Consider the following 21,887-nt stretch of genomic DNA (forward strand, 5'->3'; position numbering starts at 1 on the left):
GTGCTGCTATGAGTTGGAATCGACTGGACTGCAACAAGTTTGGTCTGGTTTTTATACATATCTTTTCTAACACTGTTCACTGAGAAGCCCAGAGGAAATCATAGCTGAGTAGTAACGAGCACATCAGGTACCCAGATCTTGGGTTCTAAATATCATTCACCCCTAAAAGGAACCAGTTCTTGTAGAAATGGCTGACTCCAGGGCAGCGGATAGGAAAATAAAAGACGAACCTGGGACATTCTGTTGTGCCAGAAAACAAGGATGTATTCAAAGAGTGATGCGGTTATGTCAAAGGACACAGGGATTAAGCTTGAAGGCTCCTATGTGATATTGGATTGGCCTATAAAGGACATTACTAGGACAACTGGCAAAATTTGAATGGGATCTATGGATTAGATAATAATATTGGATCAATGTCATGTTTTGTTATTGTTTAAGTGAAAAAAAAAATCTATGTAAAGGGCTTAGCACAGTGTCTAGCACACATTAAGGGCTCTATAAAAAATATTAGCTAATGTAAATTATTATTACTGGGTGCCTAGTAAATATTTGTTCAAATGATTATTGTACGGACAGGGATTAAGTGAGTAGAGTGGAAAGGTAGGTAAGATCTGAGATAGCTTCCCAGGGTGAGTCAAAAAAAGTAGCCATAGGTTATAGAAACCGAGAGAGGGCATTTATGACATGTCCACACAACATCATTTATGCATTCACTGCTAAGCACTGGATACCACAACTAAGCACTGGATACAGAAGAGGGAAATATGTTCACCACCTTCAAAATGCTTTCAGCAGAGAGAGGGAGAATGACAAACATCAAGGAGACAAAGCAAACAATGTTAGCCAACAGTTATGAGCTAATTGCTAGGCTATGTGGCTAAACCGTGAGTACCTCAGAACTTCAGAAGACAGGCAGTGCGGTGCTTGCTGCCCTTGCATTTATTTGACTGATTGCAATTCATAAAGGCTGCTCATCTATGTCATATTACTTGATCTTTCCAAATCTGAAGTAAGCAAGGCAGGCGTTGTTGGTATTAGGTGCTGTCAAGTCGGTTCTGCCTCATAGTGACCCTATACCGCCTGGTCCTGCGCCATCCTCACAATCCTTGTTATGCTTAAGCCCATTGTTGCAGCCACTGTGTCAATGCATCTAGTTGAGGGTCTTCCTCTTTTTCACTGACCCTCTTCTTTAATAAGCATGATGTCCTTCTCCAGGGGCTGGTAACTCCTGAAAACATGTCCAAAGTATGTGAGATGTATGTAGTCTTTGCCATCCCTACTTCTAAGGAGCATTCTGGCTGTACTTCTTCCAAAGATGGGCATTACTATCTCCAAATTACAGGTAAGTAAGCTGAGGCTCAGAGAAAGAAGTGATTTCCCCAAAGTTGAAATAAGTATGCAGGTTACCCCTACTCTAAGTAACTAATGGCTGGAGGAGAGAACCACGAAGGGTTGCACAGCAGATAGACAAGAGGTAGATAAAAGCAGGTATACTCAGCTGCAGCAGATGGATTTGCCACCCTTCATATACCACCACTATATTTTAGAAGCCCATTAAAGGGGCCTAGAAAAAATAAAAGATTAAAGGAGATGTTGGACAATAAAGATGAAAAATATGGTTGAAGGCCAAAAATTAACCGAAAGCATATAGGATAAAAGGTACCATGAGAATCAGGGCTGTCTATAAAAGAGGGGCTTGGTATGGCTCAGAAGCCAGAAGACAGAGCCATGTTTCTTTAGAGAGTCAGCCGGCTTGGCATGAGGGTTAGCTCCATGAAAATAGTTATAGCCAAGATTACCAAACACCTGAGGCAGCAAAGCACTCATTTCCACTGGAGAACACTGTGGTCTAAGTGACTGTTTTAGACAGGCCAATTTGCCTCAGCTTCATTTAAAAAAAAAAAAAATTAAGGTTACCAAATTGCAAATCCGCTGCCATGGAGTTGATTCTGACTCATAGGGACCCTAAGGGACAGAGTAGAATTGCCCCATAGGGTTTCTAAGTAATACCTGGTGGATCTGACCTGCTGACCTTTTGGTTAGCAGCGGTAGCTCTTAACCACTACACCAGCAGGGTTTCCAGCAACATTGTAAATAACTCGTCTTTTTTCTTTTTTTTACAATTAATGAATAGCTCTTTAGAAAAAGGGTATTCGCAGCAACATACACATTTATTGTCTCATTACTAGCATCCCATTTGTCCCTAAACCTACTTTTTTTCACAGAGTATGTCAAACGGCAGAATGGCACCCAACCTAGGCCCATTTACGAAGAGTATCTTCATCCTTCCCTTACTCCTATGACACACTTCTACAAATGCTAACCAAAAGGCTGGCAGTTCGAATCCACCAGCTGCTCACTGGAAACTCTATGGGGGCAGTTCTGCCCTGTCCTACAGGGTCTCTATGGATTGGAATTGACCCGATGGCAACGGGTTTTTTTTGGTCCAAGACAGACCACCACATGCCTGTTCACCTCCACCCAGTTGATTTAATTAAAACATCTAAAGCTCTGGTTCCCACTCTTTGATAACCTGGTCTTCCAGGTGATGTTGTTGTTGTGTGCTGTCAAGTCAATTCTGACTCACAGCGACCCTATAGGACAGAGAAGAACTGCCCCATAGGGTTTCTAAGGAGCAGCTGGTGGATTCAAACTGCCGACATTTTGGTTAGCAACCTGAGCTCCTAACCACTTCGCCACAAGGCTCCTTCTAGGTGATAGTACATTAAGATGAGATAACTCTCCTGCTGGGTCTTATAATTTAGATACATATAAGCTTCTTGAGAAACAGGTTAGTAAGGTAGATGGTTGGCAATGAATCACTTTTGCCCTTTGGGGCCTGAGATCATAGTTGCCTTGCCTAGAAATCTAATTGGAAGCTTCTTATTAAAAATAGTTAGAAGGGTGTTCTGCATGTGGTCAAAATCATAGAAGGAATTACTTGGATCAAAAACACTGTCATCTGCCATTGCTTTTCTCTTTCTCCCTCTAAAGTCGTCTCTCAGTTTTCAATCCATTTTTTCTCTATTTTATCTTAATTGCTTAACATCATCACATTGAAGGTCTTCCACTCAATAAATCACCCTTCTGTTCCAGAATTACTTACCCCAAAGAGAGTGTGCTTCCACCAAGCTTGACTCCATGCTGGTTCCCTAACACGCTGTTTTTCTTTTCTACACTTGCCCTGCCTGGGCCAGTCTCCACGTTAGTACATCAAGGGCTCACTCAAGCCCTTCCTCTTCTAGAAAGATTTCCACAGCCATCTCATCCCACTAACTGCAGACTCTTTGTAATCCTACTGGGTTTACTCTCATTTTATTTTTGTTATTTACATTTCTATTCCACAAGCACATACCACCTAGATGTTCCAAGTCAAGGGCTAGAGCATCTTATCTGACACAATTCTATTTGCTTGGAAGCTTTTCTCTAGTTAACATATTAAATAGAAAAGGAGGTATTTGACATTTAGGATCCAGTTGTATTCTGGGGTCAAGGGATTTGCTTGACATTCATCAAATCAGATGATAAAGGTCTCCTCCTCCTCTTTCTTCATTTGCAGGCAGCAAGGAAAAAAAAAAAAATTTTTTTTTTTTTTTTCCTTGCTAAGGAAACCCTGGTGGTATAGAGGTTAAGTGCTATGGATGCTAGCCAAAAGGTCAGCAATTTGAGTCCACCAGGTGCTCCTTGGAAACTCTACGGGGCAGTTTTTCTCTGGTTATAGGGTTGCTATGAGTCAGAATCGACTCGATGGCAATGGGTTTGAGTTTCCTCACTAAAACCTGAAAAACCTAAGCATTTCTCCCTCTTAACCCTCTTGAGCAACTGAAAAATCTGTCCACTTACATTGTAAACAGAAACCTTTCTGGACATTTATATTCATAGGTTTTCTTTGCAAGTGAAATGCCTGGGAAGATCAGTCTTTTGTGTCAGGGGACACAGATCCAATTCTAACATCTCCTGCAAGATTCTGCCTCCTCTTGCCTTTTAGCCTTCCACCCATGCATTCAGCCCTTCACATATGTATGCATGTATGCATCTGTACACTCACTGGTTGAACACCTGGTATGTATGAAATAGTGTGCTGAACAATGGAGACACATTTAAAAAAGTTCTTGATCTTAAGGGCTTTCAGAGACAACTAAAAAACACTGCAATAAGTGCCAGTTATTTATTTACTAATCCAATTAGCATTTATTGAGCATCTTTGGTGTGCCAGGCTCTGTGTGAGGGGTTGGAGTGGTAAATAAGACAGCAAAGACCCTATTCCCTTGAGGCTCCCAGGCTAGTCTGTGAGACAGGTAATCAGGCCATGTTAGAAAAAGCACAAAAATAAAGGCTGAGACTCAAAGGGGAAGAGGAACAGTCATGAAAGGCTTCCTGGAGCTGGGCTGAGTCTTGAAGGGTGAGGAAGAGTTAGCCAGAGCAAAGGCCAAGGTAAAAGGAAGGCAACCCAGGCAGAATGAGGTATAAGTATGATACATCTGGGAAACTGGAATTTATCTGTTCCCATTCTCTGGGGTGAAAGAATACTGAGTTGAAAGCCTAAGTCCTGGGAAAAGTCTACTTCTTACTCCTCTGCTTTCTCTCATGTAATTATTGGTAGATAATTGTATTGGCAGAGGCATTGTGGGAAGCCCACCCCCCAACAACAAAGGTGTTTTAAGCTCACTACACTTCACACTCACAGCCTCTGGGATGGTGCTGAATGGCCCATGCCTAATCAGCTGAGGGCTGCAATGGCCAGCGTGCTCCTTTCCTGTCCATCCTAAGGGTTGTCCACCTTTAGTGAGAATTCTGACAGAGCCATGGGACAGGGTGACATAGAGCTTCAAGCTGGCCCTCCATCATGTTTAATCAGACCATAGATCCAATTCAAGTCTGTCTTGGCAGAGGAAAACAAAAGAGAGAGCCCATTTCCTTGGAGAGATCCCGTCTCATCTCCAGAGTGTGACATGTGAAGAATCAGAAGAGGAAGCAGCTAGCTATTTATGCGGGGTGTGATTATTTTCTGTCAGTGCCGGGATATACACACACACATACCCCTGCAGGCAGGACCTTCTCTTCCACAGACCAGGAATGTTTCTCTATTCACACAGATGTTCTGTCTACCAAGACGTGAAGAACAGCAGACCAGATGCTCTCTAGCCCTGAAGGGTGTTTACTTGAGGAGGAAGCGTGAGGCCTTTCACAGATGTTTTTATGTTTGACCACACAAAAATTACCAAAAATTATTTTTCATGTTAGGCTCAAAGATCTCTTCAAGGAGAATTTGTTTTACTCCCTGATGTTTTGCTATTCCAAGGCAAGTTAAAATCTCATACTAGAATTTATATTGGCTTATTAAGTCCCTCATTAGTTTTTGATTATCCATGATGCTCATTTACTGCTAGGTCTTTTATCCCTGGAATACTATTTTAACCATACTTGGATCTGACAGAACAAGCTGTCCTAAATTCGTAAGTTACGTTCAGCAAGCAGGAGGCACCACAAGCAAGATGTCAAAGAATCAGACTAACCCCAAATTTTGAATTCTAGCAGACATCCACCTGTGTTTTATAGCCTTGGGCAAGTTACTCTCTTTGAACATCAACTTCTCCATTTGTTAAATTGGGACAACAACAATTGTAATAATTGTAACAATACGACAACTATGATAAGCTTTCAACAGTCTTGGGTGCTTGCTATGGACTAGGCGCTGCTGTATGAACTTCACATATACTAATTTAATCCTCATGATAACCCTAAGATATAGGTATCTGTCGTGGATTGAATTGTGTTCCCCTAAAATATCTGTCAGCTTGGCTAGATCATGATTCCCTTGTATGATTGTACGTTTGTCTACTATCTTACCTTCTGATGTGATTTCCCTATATGTTGTAAATCCTATCACTATGATGTAATAAGATGGATTAAAAAGTAGCAGCAGCTATATTGATGAGGTCTACAAGGTTAGGTAGTGTCTTAAGCCAGTCTCTCTTGAGATACAAAAGAAAGACCCAAGCAGAGAGACTGGGGACCACATACCACCAAGAACGCAGTGTTGGTAGCATAGCACGTCCTCTGGGCCTTAGGTTCCTGTGCTGAGATGCTCCCAGACCAAGGGAAGACTGCTGACAAGGACCTTCCTCCAGAGCCAACAGATAAAGACTTCTCCTGGAGTTGGCACCCTGAATTTGGGCTTGTAGCCTACTGGACTGTGAGAGAATAAGCTTCTCTTTGTTAAAGCCATCCACTTGTGATATTTCTGTTACAGCAGCACTAGATGACTAAGACAGTACTATTACTACGTCATTTTACAAATGAGGAAATTGCAGTAACATCACACAGCTAGTCAGTAAGAGATTGAGGATTTGATCCTAAGTGGCCTGCCTCCAGAGTTCTTAACTGTGTTCCTAGGGAGGAAAACATTACATGGTAGCTGACATTATTACTATTGTTGTTATAACATTATTTTTCATATACAAGAAAGATCCGTAGGGGGAAAAAAATGGGTCTTTGGGTTTTTTTTTTTTTTTTTGCCTAATCATGGTGTCTTAGACTTACTGCTATGACTGTACACAAGTTGAGTAACTACTTGGCTATTTAATGTTGCTTGCTTTATCCCACACTTACAATAATTAACAGTTTGGCTTCATGCAGCCCAGCATTCTCCAAGCCACAGAGAATTTTCTCGTTGACTTCTGATCCTCTTAGCTTATTATCCATTTTCCCAGTTAAGAAATAGAAGCAGTGGGGCATGCCAGCTCCTAAAGTTTGAATAAGAATACTGGAATCTATATGACTTTCCAACAACTGTGCAGAGTATTTTTACCCCATGCTACATGGAGGTCCACTGAATTCCTAATTCTTGACTCTCATTCACTTATAATGAATTACTAGAAAAAATCCTCAAGCTCCATGAGTACAGCTTTTTTCTTATTCTTCCCCTCCTCTCATTTGACTCCTTTCCTTCTACTATTCACATTCAAACAGTAAGGATTTTTTTTAATTGATGGATATGCACATCTTTGCAAAGGACTAAAGATTTCTACCTGAAGCATCTAGTACCTTCTGAGATATGCATAAAATATTCAATTCATTTCTATAGTGTTAAGACTGAGGTATAAACAGTAAAAACTTCTTTCAGCAGTTTGGTAAGAAGATCCTCCATTATCCTAAGAGTCCACCCTTGGTCACCTGGGCCCCCTAATCTGTCACCTGAGCCCAGGTTCTGGCATATTTTTAGCAACTGGAAAACTCTTCCGTAGAGCCTATCCTTAAATAACCAGTCATCTAAGTATTTTATATATTATTCATTAATTTTCACAAAACCTCTATGAGGTAGTGTCATGGATTGAACTGTGTTCCCCAAAAATAGCTGTCGATTTGGCTAGGCCATGATTCCCAGTATTGTGTGATTGTCCACCATTTTGTGATTTTCCTACGCATTGTAAATCCTATCACTAGGATGTTAATAAGATGGTTTAGAGGCAGTTATGTTGATGAGATCTACAAGATTGGATTGTGTCTTTTTTGAGACATAAAAGAGAGAGGTTAAGTGGAGAGACAGGGGGACCTCATACCACCAAGAAAGCAAAAGCCAGGAGAATAGCACATCCTTTGGACCCAGGGTCCCTGCACTGAGAAGCTTCTAGTCCAAGGGAAGATTGTTGACAAACACCCTCCTCCAGAGCTCACAGAAAGAAAGCATTCCCCTGGAGCTGACACTTTGAATTTGGACTTCTAGCTTACTAGACTGTGAGAGAATAAATTTCTCTTTGTTAAAGCCATTTACTTGTGATATTTCTGTTGTAGCAAAACTAGATGATTAAGACAGGTAGGTACTATTTTACTCTTATTTTGCAGTAGGTAAGGAAGAAGGGAAGAGATGGGTTATGTGACTTACTCAAAGATGGACAGCTGATAGGTGACAGAGCCAGGATTTGGACTCAGGAAGTCTGGGTCTAGATACCACATTCTGATTCACCAAACTAGTTTCTTGGGTCTTCCTGTTTATGATAAACACTGAGCTCAAAGTTGGGAAACATTAATATTCAGGCTTTTAGTTATAGGCCTGTCAGTCATGACTACTTGGCCAAGTCATTTCATATCTTTGGCCTCTTTTTCCTCAGAAATAAAAGAGGAAATTGGACCAAATTACATTCTGGGATTTTTATAACCCCAGTCACTGAGGAAAACTCATTTCTCAAATTTTTAGATTCTAGACAAGTTTGTCAGCCAAACTTCTTGCCACTCTCTGGCTTTTTAGAGTACAAAGAATAAAGCGTATGATCTTTTAGTAATGATAGTACTATTAGTGAAAAATAGCTCACTCTTTAGCCCAGAAGTCCCAGAGTGGTGTAAATGGTTAAGCCCTTGGCTACTATTTAAAGATTAGTGGTTTGAACCCACCTAGAGGAGCCTTGGAAGACAGGTCTGGCAATCTGCTTCCAAGAAGTCACAGCCTTGAAAGCCCTATAGAGTAGTCCCACTCTGCACACATGGGGTTGCCATGATTTGGACTGACTTGAAGGCAAATAACAACCGTGCTGATGGAGCCTACTAGAAAGTGCTGAGAATTCCATGGCTACCAAGTTCTTCATGTGCCCTGATCCCTTAATCACCACAAATGAATGAGTCCAGCTTCCAGGAACTAGTTGACAACATGTGGGACGGAGAGAAAAATAGCTTATTCTTTTGCCCATAATACATATGGAGTTTCAGTGCTACTTGAGAACTGTGGACTCAGTGGTGAAATGTCTTGATCTATCAATATTATATGGACATGGGGATTTGGAGAAAAGCCTGCGGTTTACCTTTTCAATTGGCTCTTTAGGCAAAGGAAGTTCTTTGTGAAAATATGGGCACATTCGATGTTCAGAAAATGCAATCATTTCAGATACTAGTCTACTCTTGTTATTGTTGTGTACTAGGAGTTGATTCTGATTCATTGTGACCCCGTGTAACAGAGTAGAACTACCCCATAGAGTTTCCTAGGCTTTAATCCTTACCGGAGCGATTGCCAGGTCTTTTCTCCTGTGAAGCTGCTGGTGGGTTCGAACCATCAACCTCTGGGTTAGCAGCCAAGCTCTTAACCATTGCGCCACCAGGGCTCCTTAATCTATTCACAGGGAAGAGTTTTCAGGTCTCTCAAAATGTGGTAAGTAGCAAACAACATTCTGGACTTGGCATAAATATTGGGATAGGCTTACATTTAGAGTTCACCTATGCTCAGAGAGACAATGAAAGAGAATTTTACATATTTGATGATGAAAAAATGTAGCAAGACATTATAATAATACCAGGCTTCAAAACACTATCTTTCTCTATGTCAAGAGAAAGGAACACAATCCATCAGACCACTTAGTTACACCTATATAACACATAGCCACGGCAAGGCCATGTGTGGTGAAAAGTAGTCGATCTCTTGCCAAACTTGTTCTGCAGAACTTCCCTCCTGGATGAGTTAAATGTGTAAGGGTGAGCTGGAAGACAACATTTTTTCTTTTCTAGATCAAGGGAGGGTCAATCCAGCCCACATGTAGTTTCACTTCACTGCCCCATAGGTCGGTTCTATCGTCAGCCTCCATTAAACGAAAGGTAAAGTGTATGACAGTACCTGTTTTCACATGAGGTGTTTCTAGGTGTGCCCACGATGTGCTTTAGAAGGTCTGTAGAGGTGGCTAGCAGATAATGCAGAATAAAGGGGAGAGGAATGGAAGCTTTCCTGGCCCCTTAACCATCAACTTACTGTCTGCTCCCAATTGTGAACAGCCTCAATTTATGCGAAAAAAAAAAAAAAAAAAAGCTGCAAAGTTGAGCTTGACAGTGGGGCACATCTTATGAGGAAGATCTAGCTCCACTGTCATCCTCTCCCAACATCGGAATTCTGGCATCATTCTCCTCACAAAAAGAGCATTGATAAATGGTATCTGTCTCGTTGTGGTGGATCTTACATTGATAAATACCTTGCTTATAACAGTTTCCTTCTGTGCTTTTTTCCCCCATAGCTTGATGAAGCTTAAAATTGCACAAGCTCTGGGAATTCTCTGATGTTGCTGGCTTGCTATCCTGGGGAAGGAGTTGAGGAAGGAACAGTGTGGTAGATGGGGGATGGTGGAGCTTACCACCCACAGAGATTTAAAAAAACAATTCCAGGAAATTTCCCCAGTTAAGTGCATCAGTGGTACATAAGCTTCATTTTCTATCTTTAAGAGAGCATCCTGGACATCTTCAGGAATGATCTACAGGGTCCTCCCGTATACGCTTTGTAGTCTAATAAAGGAAAAATCCCTATTTGGCATGTGGGGTTTTACAAAGAGCAGGGTGTAAGCCTCCTGACTTTTTTTCTGACTCTCCAAACTTCAAAACAACCTGAATGCCAGTTCCCAGACTGAGATTTCTCTGTAACATTGCTGTCTCTCTGTATTAAGCAAATCTTCTGAGGACATCTGTACAATGAACAAGCATTTGGAGAACTGATGAGATTCTAGGGCCCTGTAAACCAACACTCTGAAATGCCTCATGTGGCAAGGGCTGAAGCTTGCCACATGAGCTTAAAAGAAAAAACAAACAGCAATAACTTTGTAGCTTGTATTTACGTAACTCCAAGCTTCGTGAAACTCAGAGAACTTTGCAAAACTGTCTAATCTAAGAATTGATCACCCTGAGTTTACAGCTAATGGAGATGCCAGGATATTGGGGCTGTACGAGCAAAGTGTTTTTCTCTTCTGTCTTCCATAGTTCTCCAACACTGCCTGAAGATGCAACGCAAATATGTTGCCCTGTATTCCAGGTCCTTCTCTTGAATCACCTAAACCACCAGAGCCGTCAGTAGGCAACACTGTATCTTGCAGAGTACATGGAAGTTACAGATAAATGATCAGGCTTCAAGTCCCAGTACTGCCCATAACAAAAAAGGTGCAATAAAACTTAATAGTAAATTCACTTGCTCCATTTTTAATAGTTGGTATAATTGCTATTGTATTATATGGGACATAGATATAGCAGCTCTCTGGTAATTGAGAGTAGCCAGAGATACTCTGATACAGACGATACTCAAGCATTTCTAGGCTTACCTGGAAAATTAAAAGGGGCCAAAAGGAGGGCACAACACTGCCCCAAGGGTCTTCGAGAAGCCTAGATTGGGATCCTGAGGGGACTATCTAAATAGTGTATTAATAACATGTTTGATTAGAACTTTTGCAAAAAATACTTTGTCATCTTTAAGAAGGAGAGGTGCTGCTCAGTGGTCACCTGGGTTAGGTGACTCATCTCACTGTTCTCTTAGACATTGTTCATATCTCTAGCATGGCCTTTATGGCCCTGTGCTGTAATGATCTTTTTAAATATTGGCCTCTCCAAAAGCTGTTAGTTTCTGGCCTCAGGGTCTATATCTTCAGAGCCTACAGTACAGGAAGAATTTAATAAATGTTTGGTGAACTGAGCTGGCCTTTCCGTTAACCAGCAGGAAACGTCCATTCCCCAGGACTAGAGCTGATACAGGGAGATAATCAGGGGCCAGGCATTCTTGGTTTAGACTGGGCACCTCATTTCCTCTGTAACTGAGCTTGTCCCTCCTTTCTTAAGGAAAGAAGGTGAGAGCCCCAATTTTCTGACCAAAACGCAAACCAAACCCATTGCTGTCAAGTTGATTCTGACTCATAGCGACCCTACAGAACAGAGTAGAACTGCTCCATAGTGTTTCCAAGGAGCAGCTGGTGGATTCAAACTGCCAACTTTTTGGTTAGCAGCCAAGCTCTTAACCACTACACCACCAAGGCTCCTCAGTTTCCTAAACTGCATACAAATTACTAACATCCTCCAAAGCAGGGACAACTTGTTATACAGCTATGATAATAATAAAAAAACAAATACAGATTGCTATTTACCGAGTACTTAATATGTGCTAGGCACTATGCTAAATACTTCACAAGCAAACACAATAACCCTCTAAGGGTTAAAGATGAAGAAACCTAAGTTCTGAAAAGTAAAATAACCTGCCCAAGGGCAAAAGAATGGTAAGTTATCTGAACTGAATTTTAATCCAGATTTGTGTGACTCCCAAGCCCATTTTCTTAAGGCTAGAATAAAGGGCTGCAGTGTAAGTCAGTTGCATCTCAGAGTGAATTAGCTTAGTTAGCTCTGTGGACCCAATTCTTAATTGAGTTGAACAGAATAAATGAGAGATGGGTGGGAGAAAAAGGGTTGAATGAAATGGGAAGAATGGGTCTTGTACTAGTGGTAGAGAAGAGTCAGCTGGGAATTTGGGTAGTCAGAAGGCAAGATGATTGAGACTAAGTCCCTTGGGGTAAGAGGCAAGAGGTACTAAGAAACTGTCAGAGAAGGGAGTAGTACAGAAAAGGAGACAGGGACCCAGGGTTGCACTGGGGAAAAAGAAGTGTGTGTGAGAAAGCTGATGGTGTTGTGGTACTTCACAACATGAACAGGGCATCAGCTAAGCATAAGCTAGGCCAGCGGTTGTTAGTAGTGGCAGAGCAAAGATGCAAAGCTCCCAGACAGCCTTCAATGTCTTCCAGATTCACAAGGCCAGGCTGCATCTCTCTGGATGACTTAGTATTTCTTTATAAAAATATTTTCTTAGGAACTGAGTGCTTTGCCCAATGACTCAGTGTTGTGTTTTAAGACATTCATTTTAGGTCTATGAGATTCCTCTTTTAGCATGCTTCATTTCCTATATGTTTGGCTTTGCCCTGAGAAGTGTGTGCTTTGATGAATTTTTGACTCTGTCTCTTAAGCAATGGATTTCACCAAAGGCCTAATTCTAACCTTGGTAACCGACAGTATGACAGGAAGATAATTTGCCGGACATGACCAAAGAGCCTGTTAACTTGTTTGTGATCCTCACTAGGCTATAAGCTCCTATGGGGCTAGGACTGGTTCTTTTCACTGTGGGAATTCCTATGCCTACAGCATAGTGCCTAGAACAGGGTAGGCAATGGATGAATGATGTCAGATGGATGGATGGATCGATGAATCGATAAAACATCATTGATAGAAGGAAAGGCAGAACCACAAGATTTTAGTAACTGCTTTGGAATAAACATAAAAATCCATTGCTGTCGAGTTGATTTCAACTCATAGTGACCTCATGTGACAGAGAAGAACTACCCCATAGGGTTTCCAAGGCTGTAATCTTTACTGAAGCAGACTGTCATGTCTTTTTCCCGTTGAGCAGCTGGTGGGTTTGAACCACTGACGTTTCAGTTAGCAGCCAAGTGTTTTAACCACTGCATCACCAAGGCTCCTGGAAATAAACATACCTTGTTCCAAACCTGGACCTGCCATCTGCTAGTTATATGACACCTCTAAAGATTCAGTTTCCTCACCTATAAAATTAGCATAGGAATAGCATTATCCTTATAAAATTGTGGGTAAGAGTCAATGAAATGATGTATATAAAGTAATGAGCACAGTTCCTGACATATTGTAACCTATAAATTGAAGCTGTTAGGGAAGCCCTATCTCGCTCAAAGAGGGACTGTGAAGCTTAGTAAGAATATGGGGTCAAGATGCTCTGTACCTTATCAGGCGTTATATTTTCCTTCTTCCCTTTTTCTCTTCCCTCCTCCCTCCCACAAGTACTTGAGAAGACAGCTGGTTATGGTATAACATAACTTGTATAACCTCCCTGGTTTCTTCCTGACTTATCACAGCCTCTCTAGCTCTGGAGGACACAGCTGCTCATTTTCAGTACTCACGACTCATTTGCCCAAAGGCCTTAAAAAAGGCAGAACAGGATATTAGCTTTTTAGAAACAGTTTGGACTGTTTCCCCTGCCTCCACTTCATCGATTCATTCTTGTCCTTGAGAAATACATCTTATTGGATTAGGAGTTCAAGTCAAATGGAATGTCCCAACAAGTTCTGCCTCCTTTTGCAGGGTTGGTGGACTGTGAGAACCTGCTGCCCTGCTTCCTGTTCTAGAACTGCCGAAGAGACCTGGCAAGGGCTTGTACAGGAAGCTGGTTGGAAGCTAGATTCTATCTATACCCTCCCCTCCACTCTGCTCCCACACTAGCTGGTTAAGGAAATTTACAAATAAACTGTGATGAGTATAAATTAATATGATGGTCTTCTAATATCCTATCACTTTCTGCATAGGGAACTAAGAGGGACGGTAGGCTTCTATTTTTTGAGTGTCTTCTCTATGGGCTAGGAACTCTGAGTGCTTTACATACGTCATTATCCTTACAACTTCCCTCTGTGGTTGGGGTACTTATGTTCGTTTTACAGATAAGGACAACTGAGTCTCAGAGAGGTTAAGGTAGCTCGCCCAAGGCCACACAGCAAATGAGAGAGCTCACATCTGACTGACTTCAAAATCTCATGATTCCCTTCATTCCAGAAAGTCTCCTTATTTCTGGTGAGGGATATTTAATTTTAGTATTCCTGTCTCCTCTTAGTTCTTAACCTCCTGAAGTTACCCCATTCTCAAATGTTGCCAAAATGCCTTCTAATAGTGGAAAAAAAAGGTATCTGATAGAAAAAATATTCATGCTGAGATAATGAGCTATCTCTCACAGAGGCATGTGCATTATCAAAGCAAACCATGGCTTCAGTATTTAACACCATCTTAGAGAATAATCTTTCTTTTAGAGAATAAGTGCCAAGCTCTAGGCAACCTGGGCAGAGGGCCCTTTCTGGGTCTTTTAATCACATGGGTAGCTTGTCTGGCCAGCCATATAGACCTCCAGGTCTAGCCACTGAGGGACCAGAGTGAACGGGAGTTAAGTTATAGAGAAAGCACCACCTGAAGCTGTTCCAACATACAGCCTATGGCCTGTGCCTGTCTAGGCCTCAAGGACCATAATGTCGCTACTGAAGTTCGATGCCCCATGGGAAAGCAATGAGTTTCTAGTGGGGCTAGGAGCAGTGTCAGTCCAGTGCCAATCATTCTTTCCTTAGGCTTCTTTGTGTCATCAACACAAACACCAAAATTCACTGTGGCCCAGGTAAAGATAATCAAACACAATGATGAAGAAAAAGAGGGGACAGTAAAGAGAAAACTGAAAGAACAAAGAGTCACCATAGGAAAGGAAGTAGTTGGCTGGGCTGTGCTTTGTGACAGAACTTACTGCAACTGTGGCAGATAACCTAAGAACTGCCTGGCCTTGGGCTGGCACCATGACAGGAATAATATTTTCAGAAGAACGAACTGTTCCTGAACTGTATCCCCTAGATTAATGGGTACAAATCAGCACATTCTCTTTTTTTGCTCCCTCATTTTCATGTTGCTTAAACATCTCTTTTTCTCTCTCTCTCGAGTCTTTTTCCTACTTTTTTGTTTTCCAGACTTAAGGAACATAGTAACAGCATATCTCTAACCCTAAACCCAATGGAAAAACTCTTTATCTCAAATTATATATGAGGCCTTCTGCTCAAAATTTCCAGAGAAGGCATTGGGTACACTTCCTAAAAAACTCGTACACTTAGGCAGCAATAATTCTCATTCCAAAGCTTTAGCCAAATCATTGCTTGACCTTAAATTGTTACATCAGGACTCTTGAAACACTGGATTATACGGCAAGGCCAAGAAAAAGCGGAAAAGATTTACTTTGGGAATCTCCTCTCTAGTTCTGTTGATTGATTTGTAAGCTGGGAGGTTTCTGAACTATAAAACTCCATGTTTCAACACAATAGTCACGGTATAAGGCTAGTTGGTGGTGGTATTCCCATCCTCATTGTGCCAATGAACAATGGGATTGATGACTCGTAAGACATGTCAGCTCTTGGATCAGTAAAGAATACAGGAGGTTGCTTAGTTTAATATCTGTCTTTAGGAGGGCAGCACTTAAGGCATCTAAGATAGAAAAAAACAGAATGGTCTCTCTAGCACTTCACCTGCTTCAAGGAAGAAAGTGGCTTTTGCTCATCACTTTATCCCCTGCACAGTATCTGGAACAAAGTTGGCATTCAATAAATATTTGTTCAGTGGTGGTTGCATGAAGGGAAATCCTACTTATCTTAAAAAGTATCATAAAATTCTTAACAGAGGGATGAAGAATTTTTGTATCCTTTTACATATGAATAAACACCACTAAAATATTATAAAAAAACTTCTACCATTTCAATGTTTAACCATCCTTGCTGCCTGAATGCTCTTACCTAAATTTTTCTTATGGAAATGTAAGTCTTGTTCCCTGTACACTACTCAAGCCCCTTTAATTTACAGTTAAAGCTGGCTCCTGTTTCATGACTAATAGAGGTACTTCTTTGTCTTTGGGAATTAAATTCGACTCAAGGTACTCTTCTAATAGAATTTACTTCTTTTTCTCTTGAAAAGCTTCAATTCTGTGGCTAATGGTCATAACTAATACCACAGGATGTTAGTGCTGGAAGGGCCTTTAGGGTCATCCAGTTGTACCTCTCGCTACTTCCTTGGCGATACCCTTACTTGGGGTTCTATTAACCCTACTACCAGGAGGACAGGCTGAGTCAATACCACACGGGGTTGATTGTGGGAGCAAACAAAACACTAACATACCTAGGAGCCCTGGTGGTGCAGTGGTTAAGATCTTGGCTGCTAACCAAGGTCAGCAGTTTGAATCTTTCAGCTGGAAACCCTATGGGACAGTTCTACTCTGTCCTATAGGGTCACTATGAGTTGGAATAAACTTGATGGCAATGGGTTTGGTTTTGCTTTAAGACAGGGTTTTATATTCTAGTCATCTCTGGGAACCTAACACAAGCGTGCTCCTGGGTAGGTGAGGATGCTGAATGTGTTTTTATTTTTTACTTAACTGAGATGTAGAAACACTTTCTGCCTTAATTTTTTGTGCAAAAGGTTAATTTCAGTCAACGGTCTGCATGGGACTTTTCCCAGGGTAGTCTAGGCAGAATTATGAATGGACTTGATGGCAGTGAATGTGTGGGCAGAATTATGTGGTCTAAGGGGCCATCTAATGATGTAGATGCCGCAAAACTAGGAAAGCTTCCCTCTCAGGACTTAATGGAGTGCATTTTCCTGAAGCTGATGTTTCCATATTTTTAGAATGTGCTATCAAGTGATTTGTTGGGAAGATAGATCCAATTCCTTGATTTTTACCTTAGATTCGTGCAACAAGTAAATCTACGCATGCAAAGCAATTTCTAAGATCGCCATTTCACACAGGCTTGAAGTTGACAAAATAAGTGATACAAAACCATGGAAAAAACTTTCTTTAGGAAAAGTGAAAATTTTAGCCCTGAGATAAACACACATATGACTTTTATCCTTGTTGATGTCAAAATCCTGCTGGGGATAATTCTGATCACTGGGCCAAGATGTCACTGGGTAGAGAAGTAACAGAGGTTCCCACTGGGCCAATTAGGCCCACCAGGTAAGCAACAGGTCTTGGCAGACTCCTTTGTTGCGCCCTGTCTATCGGTGGAAGAAAAGAGAGAGACAGTGCAAGGTGCGTTTGGATTTACCTTGAAGGATGACAACAATAATAGTGTTAACTCTCCAAAGGCACCTGAATGTGGCCTTCAAATCTGGACTCAATTTCTGTGGATACCAGTGAGCTTTGGCGAGCTTTTGCTCTAAGCCCTTAAAAGTTAGTATGGACAGAGCCAAAAGGCAGCATATGGAAACTCTGGGAGCACAGCAGATAGATAAACCACCATTTAGGGAGCATGTTCAAACAGGAACCCTTAAAACAAGTTGTCAAAGGGGAAGGTGCTTGCAAAGCTTTGAAAGCTCCATCAAATAAATTAAAACATGGTTGTGCTAAAAGGCAACACCTTTCTGCTCCAGCCATTTTAAGCTAATATAAAAGAAAATTGGAAATCATTTGCCGCTTGTACGCATGGATTTTGTTAGTGGACAATAAAATAGGCATCCTGAAGTATGCTTTTAAAGAGGAGACTCAGACCTTAAAGCCACTTTGCTTAACTCTCTCCTCTCAAATAGGGCTTCTCAAAGTTCTTTTATAGTTCTTGCCCATTCTAAGAACTACCAAAGGTCTGAGAAAAAAGCCTAGGGCAGGAGGTGGGATGGTGGGGTGGGACAGAAAGCAAGCGCTGTTCCTGGAATTACGGTCTTTTTTTCTTCACTGTTTATCTATTCTGTACCACTCAGCTGTTCTCTGCTGCACAGAAATAAAAGTTTAGTTTAAAAAGTATGTTAGAACAAAGCTGCAGAAATTGCCTGGAATTTCCTTCATTTTCAGCCATCTGGATTTCATTGCTTACTTCTTCCCCCTCCTCCACGTACGTTTACCAAATCTTTTCAACACACACTGGCCAAGCTATCAAATGCTTATAATTAATAACAGTCCTACCCTTTTTTTTTTTTTTTTTTAAGGTAGTGCTTTCTGGCTCTTCTTGGGTTGTTCATCTTGCTGCTATTAAAACAAGGAAGATAGTTGATGAAGCTTAATTATTAAGACTTAGTTGAATAAAAGATAAAATCTAATCAAATGTGAGTTGCCTTAATACCTGAATTAAAAAAAAAAAGATTGCGTTTCCTTTTAAATTAGAAGTATTTCTCATCAAAAACAAAAGGGAGGAGAGGATTCATTTTTCTGAGCGCCTACTATCTGCCAGGCACTTGATTAGTATTTGTATATCCCATCTCACAGAACTCTTGCGCTAATTCTCTGAGTTAGGAATCACTGATCCTATCTTAGAAATGAAGAAACAGGATCTCAAATGCTGCGAGATCTCTTGAAGGTCACATAGCTAAAAGTGACAGAGCAGGATTTGAACACAGGTCTCAGTCAATCTGCTGATGCTTTTATTTTGGTGGCCGTAAGAGTGTGAAAAGAAGCACTGGTGGCACAGTGGTTAAACGTTGGGCTGCTAACCAAAAGGATGATTTGAACCCACCAGCTGCTTCACTGGAGAAAGATGGGACCAGTCTGCTTTCATAAAGATTATAGCCTTAGAAACCCTATGGGACAGTTCTTGACTGTTCTATAGGGTTGTGATGGGTCAGAATCAACTCAATGGCAAAGAGTTTGTTTTTTGGTTTTAGTGATGTGAAAAGATCTGTAGTGACATTGTTAAGTGAAAAAATCAAGTTGCCGAACACTATACACAGTATGATCCCATTTACAAAGGGAAAAACCTTGTGGTATTTGTCTGTGTCCATATATGTATACAAATGAATAGGAAAAGGTCTAGAAGAGTATGTACCAAACCATGAAGAGTGGTCATCGCTGGGGAGAGGAAGAGGGTGGAACTATAGAGCACTGTGGTGAAAGGGTCGATTATACATCTTCCCTGATTACTGCTGCTATGTTTGAGTTGCTCGGAAAGAGAGTATTTAAGTATGACTTGTATAATTACAACACACAGACACCTTTCTTAGTGGCAACAGGGGGCTGACTTCTTTTCTAATGACTAATCTTAGCTCCTTTTTGGATATTTCTCTCTTGAGCTGGTCTAACTCACCACCGAAGGGTGGCTGGGTAATATGACTGCAAGAAAAAATTATCCATACGGTGGTAAATGTGCCTGGAATGATTTTTCTGACCCGTAATAATAACTTCTCTGTCATCAACTTTGATGCAAAATTGTCATTGGCAGCTCACAAGCAAAAATGGTCCTAATTTCTACAGTCAATTTTCAGCACAAATGCTAAGGGATTGACATCTATTCTTGATAGGCTCCCTGCCATCTCTACTGACGGTGCTAACGATCTACTCTGCCTCTATCTTGTCTACTCTTCCCTCCTTCAAAAATGCCTTTGTATTCTTACTTTGAGGATACTTTAGCATACATAGCTGATAACCTAAAGGGTTATTATTGTAGGGGTGTTTATGTTTTAAATTAAAATTAAAAGCCATCAGCTTAAGGAGGGAACTCTAATAATGGCATTTTCAGCATCACCAGGTGGAGGGGGGGAACGGGCTAAGGAACACAAAGAGAAAGAGACAGCACTGGGGTCTTCCCGGCTATCATCAATAATACAGTCTAAACATTGCTACTTATAAATTTGACCCTAGTCTTTTAAACGCCTTTATTTAGTAAGCCCTTACTAAGCTATGTGTCGGGTATATAGAAAGATTAAGACATAAGGCAAATGGTTAAGCATTCAACTACTAGTTGAAATGTTGGTGATAATCAACTTGACAGTAATTACTAACAACAACAACAACTGGCATTCAGTAGGATGCACCTGAGAAAGCTATCTATCTTAACCAGGGGCCACCTCTCAGAGATATAAGCCCAGTGACCAAGACTTGGACTTGCATCTCCCACAGAAAATGCTATGGCTTTAAAAAAAAAAAAACTTCACTATCAGCAGGGACCTACAGTCCAAAGACGGTATACAGATACCCTAGGGCTCATCAGAGTACACCCCAAAACGTGGAGGGAATGCTGAAGTATGCAGAACAAGAACTGTTAATTAAAGGTCTAAACTACTCCCAATCAGAGGATGTTTGAGAAAACAATACAGTAGCATGTTCCTACCAAATACAGTTTCTCTTTCATACCAGTCTTCAGAAGGATAAATCTTTTCCCTGATGTCCGAGTCAAATGTCCTTCAGGAGCTACATCTCTATCGTTTTCTCACTTTTAAGTTTTAAATCTACTTTGGCTGTTGAATGAGAGCTGAAAGAAAGCAAGTCACATGAGGCCACTGTACTGTGGCCCCCTTTATTGCTTTAATTAGCATCGTTCTACAATGCTCAGCTGTGTCTTGCTGGCCCCCAAAGCCCTGGCTGTGTCCTGGGAGAGGTCTGCCTGTCACTCTGACAGCTGGCTGGTGGAAAAATCAGAGAACTAAGCTTATCTGGAGCAGATGGTACTATGTTAGGCTCAACAATGGTCCTTGTCCACGAGTCAATAAAAGGTCACAGAGTAGACCAAGGTTATATAATTTAACCATAGGTAGTACATTGGGAAGGGAAACATCTTGTGTCCTATTTCTTCTGCTACTCCAGGAAGGGGGGAGTTCAGTGGCTGCAAAGCCTAGATTTTCAGCTAATCCCAGGTACCGATGCCTCAGCTTTGCCTTTGCTCATCCCAGCATTTGGATGTCATTACAACACTGGGTTGCGTTAGAAAGACCCTTCTGCTTGTTTTTAGAAGCTATGGTAAATAAGCAGAACAGAAATGACAGCAATTATCAGCACAAAGAAACAGCAGTAGCAGTCTAATGCTTCTGACTACAAAATAATGAGGAATCATGGGGTATTTGAGCAGGATGTGGTAACTTCGGCTCATCTAGTACAACCACTTCATTTGCAAAATGTGGAAACAGAAAGTGCAGACATCTTGCCCAAAGCCACACAGCTAGTAGTCAGTGACAGAGCTAAGATGAGAAACCAGGCCTCCCGACTTCTTAGCCAAGGCCTTTGGAGGTTGTCTATGCTGGATCCACTCTGCTTCTTCCTATATGGGCGGCGGGGGGGAGGGGGGAACTGTTGCCAAATAGAAGGGATTTGCACCCTTTGCCCATGCATTTAGGTCTTAGGCTCACCCATCTGGAGAGCTGTGAGGTTGGGACCGAGATATCGGACCGGGTGGGGTAAGGGTAGAAAAATGAGATCTACAGGATTCCAGGCACTTAATCTGGGTTCTTCAGGATCTTGCCCTTGTATCTGTTTTACTGCTGTTCTTATGGGTGGGGTGCAGCTCCAAGCACTGCTGACTCATTTTCTGGTTGCCTTGGGGAATCCAGCATGAACAGCTCTTTTCACTCCTGCATTTGCAGGGGGAAACCCAGGCCCATCATTCAGGTTAATACACTGAACAACTCTGGTGACCAGCAGAAGTGTCATAGTGCCATAGTGCCCTGATCTGATCTGAGAAAAGCCTGCAATCTGTATCCTCTAAGTCCTAAAGAAAGGAACCTAGTAAGTTGAGAAATAATACAAGCAGCATCAGGTTGACCAGGAAACTACTGTTAAAGCCTGAAAGCAATACACTGCTTCTTACATGATATACTTTGCATAA

The 21,887-nt window shown here is 41.4% G+C and overlaps 1 protein-coding gene across 1 annotated transcript in view; it reads right to left on the reverse strand.

Annotated features, from left to right (window-relative positions):
• Positions 1–21,887, reverse strand: part of ADAMTSL1 (ADAMTS like 1) — a 389,822-nt gene that overhangs the window by 139,594 nt on the left and 228,341 nt on the right. The gene's annotated exons all lie outside the window — the stretch shown is intronic.

Source organism: Loxodonta africana, chromosome 9 (genome assembly GCF_030014295.1).
Source record: "Loxodonta africana isolate mLoxAfr1 chromosome 9, mLoxAfr1.hap2, whole genome shotgun sequence".
Classification (NCBI taxonomy): domain Eukaryota; kingdom Metazoa; phylum Chordata; class Mammalia; order Proboscidea; family Elephantidae; genus Loxodonta; species Loxodonta africana.